The following is a 4630-nucleotide window of genomic DNA, read 5'->3' on the forward strand; positions in this document are numbered from 1 at the left end:
AATACCAACTTATACGGTGAAGTCCCAATAGGCGTTTTGAATGCCGTGCGATATGCCCATAAAGCATCATCCAACTTTTTGGACCAGTCAGTGTGATTTACATTGACCGTCTTTGCTAAGATGCTTTTTATCTCTCTGTTTGAGACCTCAACCTGACCACTCGTCTGAGGATGATATGGAGTGGCAACCCTGTGATGCACGCCATATTTTTCAAGAAGATCGGCAAATGGTTTATTGCAGAAATGAGAGCCACCATCACTAATAATAGCTCTAGGAGTACCAAATCCAGTAAAGATGTTCTTTTTTAGAAAGACATTGACTCTCCTATCATCGTTGTTAGGCAAGGCCACCGCCTCCACCCATTTGGAGACATAATCCACTGCGACAAGAATGTATTTCAGGCCGTAGGAGCTCACTAAGGGCCCCATAAAATCAATTCCCCATACATCAAATAGCTCCACCTCAAGAACAAAGTTCATCGGAGTTTCATGCCTCCGACCTAGTGTGCCCTGGCGTTGGCATTTATCACAAGAGCGTGCTAACATATTTGCATCACGATAAATGGCTGGCCAGTAGTAGCCACACTCTACCACCTTGGCTGCGGTTCGATTACCACTGTGATGTCCACCAACTGGAGAATCATGGCACGCCTTCAAAATATCCGTCACCTCAGATTCTGCCACACATCTCCAGATCATATTGTCAGCACACGTTCTGAATAAGTAAGGCTTATCCCAACAATACTGTCGGCAGTCTCTCAAGAACTTCTTCTTTTGATATGTCTTTAACTCTTCAGGAACGATGCCAGTTACCAAATAATTGGAAATATCGGCATACCATGGTGCCACATCATTGGAGATGACCAAGACTCTTTCATCCGGAAAAGTGTCATCAATATCCAGCACATCAATCGGTCTCCCTGGTGCTTCCAGTCTGGAGAGATGGTCAGCTACTTGATTTTCTGACCCTTTTCGGTCTTTGACTTCAAAGTCAAATTCTTGTAGCAACAAGACCCATCTTATCAACCGAGGCTTAGCATCCTTCTTCGCCATCAAATAGCGCAATGCAGCATGGTCAGTGTGAACCACCACCTTGGCACCTAACAAATAAGCCCGAAACTTTTTAAAAGCATAAACAATAGCAAGTAATTCTTGCTCCGTTACTGTATAGTTCAATTGAGCTCCATTCAGTGTTTTGCCAGCATAATAAATTGGGTGTAGGATTTTGGTTAGCCGCTGACCAAGCACAGCGCCAATTGCAAGACCACTGGCGTCACACATTAATTCAAAGGGAAACGACCAATCCGGGGACACAACAATAGGTGCGGAGGTTAACTTCAGCTTCAACTCGTCGAAAGCCTTAATGCACTTCTCATCAAAATTGAATTTGGACTCTTTTTCCAAGAGTTTGCACATTGGGTTTGCAATTTTGGAGAAGTCTTTGATAAACCTCCTATAGAATCCGGCGTGTCCCAAGAAACTCCTAACTCCTTTTACTGAAATGGGTGGAGGGAGTTGTGAAATCACATCGATTTTGGCTTGATCAACCTCAATCCCTCTTTCTGATATCTTATGGCCAAGGACAATTCCCTCCTTTACCATAAAATGACATTTTTCCCAGTTGAGAATGAGGTTTGTCTCCTCACATCTTTGCAGCACCCGATCAAGATGGTCTAAACATTCATCGAATGAATCTCCCACCACAGAGAAGTCATCTATGAATACTTCAAGAAAGTTTTCAACCATGTCGGAGAATATGGACATCATGCATCGTTGGAAAGTAGCCGGGGCATTGCAAAGACCAAATGACATCCGGCGGAAAGCGAATGTCCCATAGGGACAAGTAAAAGTAGTCTTTTCTTGGTCTTCCAATGCAATGTTGATCTGGTTGTATCCTGAGTACCCATCCAAGAAACAGTAATAAGATCTTCCAGCTAGCCGATCAAGCATTTGATCAATAAAAGGCATAGGGAAGTGATCCTTGCAAGATGTGGTATTCAGCTTCCGGTAGTCCATACACACTCTCCAACCAGTGACAGTCCTTTTTGGAATCAACTCATTTTTGGAGTTTGGGACAACAGTGATGCCCCCTTTCTTCGGCATACATTGGACTAGGCTTACCCATGGACTGTTGGCAATAGGGTAAACCACCCCCGCATCTAGCCACTTAATAATATCCTTCTTCACCACCTCTTGCATCGGTGGATTTAATCTTCGCTGAGGCTCAACACTTGGCGAACTTTCCTCCTCCAACTATATTCGGTGCTCACAAATTCCGGAGGGAATCCCCCGGATGTCTGCAATAGTCCAACCCAAAGCTCTTAAATGCTTCCTCAATACTGCGATGAGTCTTTGGATTTGGCCCTCATTCAGAAGTGATGACACAATAACTGGGAGGGTGGCATTTGCTCCAAGAAACACATATTTAAGATGCGATGGAAGTTGCTTGAGGTCCAACTTCGGTGGCTCAATAATTGATGGTTTTGCTGGAGGAGTTGTTCGTTTCTCTAAATCAAGAGACAATTTCTTGGGCTCATAAGAGTAAGACCCAGACCGATGAGTGCATTCACTATCTCAGTATATCCCTCCATTTGTTCAGCATCGAAGTTTACCAAGATGGCCGATAGTGCTTCACTCAAGCATTCTTCCTCCATTTTGAATTCCACCGATCCATCCACCTCATCAACAGAATTGATAACTGAAATACTTTGATAAGGACTAGGTAATTTAATACCTCTGCTTGCGTGAAAAGTCACCTCCTCATCGTTCACTCGGAACTTTATTTCGTGCTTCTCGGAATCCATAAGAGCCCTCCCTGTGGCAAGGAAAGGTCTTCCCAGAATAATAGGAATTTCTTGATCAATATCACAATCAAGAATCACGAAATCTGCCAGAAGTAGAAATTCCCCAATTTGAACCAGCACATCATCAACTACCCACACTGGCCTTTTTATAGATCTGTCAGCCATCTGCAACCTCATGGTAGTTGGCCTTGGCATCGCCAGCCCCGATCTCTTGAAAATTTCCAGGGGCATAAGATTTATGCTAGCCCCGTTATCACACAAAGCCCTGGCGAAATTCTGCTGCCCTATGGTGCATGGAATTGTGAATGCTCCAGGATCTTCTCTCTTTTGCACTGTGGTCTTGGAAAGAATGGCACTAACGCGGTGAGTGATACCCACAGTGTCGTGTTTCAATGGCTTTTTCTTCTTTGTTAAGAGACCCTTCAAATACTTAGCAAAGCCAGGCATTTCTTGGACAGCATCCATGAAAGGAATGTTCATCGTCAACTGTTTGAGTTGATCATAAAATCGCAAACACTTCTCATCTTCTGTTTTTCTCACTAGACTTTGAGGAAAAGGCGGTGAAGATTTGAACAATTGGCTCAAAGGGCGAAGAGCACTAGAAAGTTTTGCCTTCCCCTTTTCCTGGTTTTCCACCGGTGCCTTGGGGTTATCAAGATTCTGCTCTTCTTCAGCTACAATAGGGACTTCCTCCCCTGCTTCTTCCTCCACAATATCATTAGATACATCAGGCTTCCCTTCTTCTTCAACAATTTGTTCCAGATCAATCACCTTTTTATTAGCACTTTGAAGTATTTTTTCACTTCTGGTGCTAATAGCAAGTACATTCTCCACAGAGTTTACTCCACTACCTTTTGGATTTGGAACTGTATCACTCGGTAGTTGTCCCCGTTGAGGAGTATGCACTTCTCGGGAGAGGTCTCTGAATTGTGCTTCAAGCTTCTGAATGGAAGCTGAATGAGATAATTGAACCTGCGACATTCCCTTGATTGTGCTCTCTGTTCTGTCTTGATTCATCAGCATTTTCTGCATCATACTTTTCAGTTCCGCGGAATCATTAGACGTGTTGCCGACAGAGTTATTAGCTGAATTATCTCTCCACTGTTGGGAATTGGATGCTTGCCCCCTAGGTGGAATGTAGGGGTTGGAGCTTTTGTTTCCATAATTATAGTTGTTGTAATTCCCTTGATTTGGATTGCCCTGATCATTTCTTCCATAATTATTCCCTTGAAATTGTTGTTGAAGCTTTTGCCATGGGTGATTACCGGGACCTTGATAATTTTGCCTTTGATAGCCCCCTTGCGAGTTGTTGACATAATTCGCATCTTCATATTGTGGCTGCCCCTCTAGATAAGCTACTTCATAGACTTGGTACATTCCGGGAGCATGAGGTGGCATCTCCTCGACAACATTCACACCTTTGGCTTCTTTCTCCATAAGCCTCTTCGATAATAAATCCACGGTGGTTTGCAATTGAGCAAAAGCATGGTCTCGTTCATGATTTTCTTTGGCCACCACGACAGCAGAAGGGCTACCATATGACAGGATTTCACTATCACTAGAATGCCAAGCTTGGTTGTGAGTAGTAAGCTTATCGAGCAACCTGGTGATGTTGACAAATTATTTATCCATGAAGCATCCCCCAGCTGCAGTGTTGATAGCAATTTGATTCATGGTATCTAACTCCTTGTAGAACTTCTCGGTGAGGATTGCATCCGAAAATCCATGAGTCGGAGATTGAGCTAGATAATATTTGAAACGCTCCTATGCTGCATATAATTGTTCCCCCGGAAGTTGTCTAAACTCAAAGATCTTGTCCCGAAGCTC

At 43.6% G+C, this 4630-nt stretch overlaps 1 non-coding gene across 1 annotated transcript; it reads left to right on the top strand.

The window, feature by feature from the left end:
* Positions 1-4523: 4523 nt before the first annotated feature.
* On the top strand, positions 4524-4630 carry LOC132604781 (small nucleolar RNA R71). Its single transcript, XR_009568881.1, has one exon. It is a non-coding gene; the product is annotated as a small nucleolar RNA R71 (small nucleolar RNA).

The sequence above is a fragment of the Lycium barbarum genome, chromosome 7, assembly GCF_019175385.1.
Source record: "Lycium barbarum isolate Lr01 chromosome 7, ASM1917538v2, whole genome shotgun sequence".
NCBI classification, from domain to species: Eukaryota; Viridiplantae; Streptophyta; class Magnoliopsida; order Solanales; family Solanaceae; genus Lycium; species Lycium barbarum.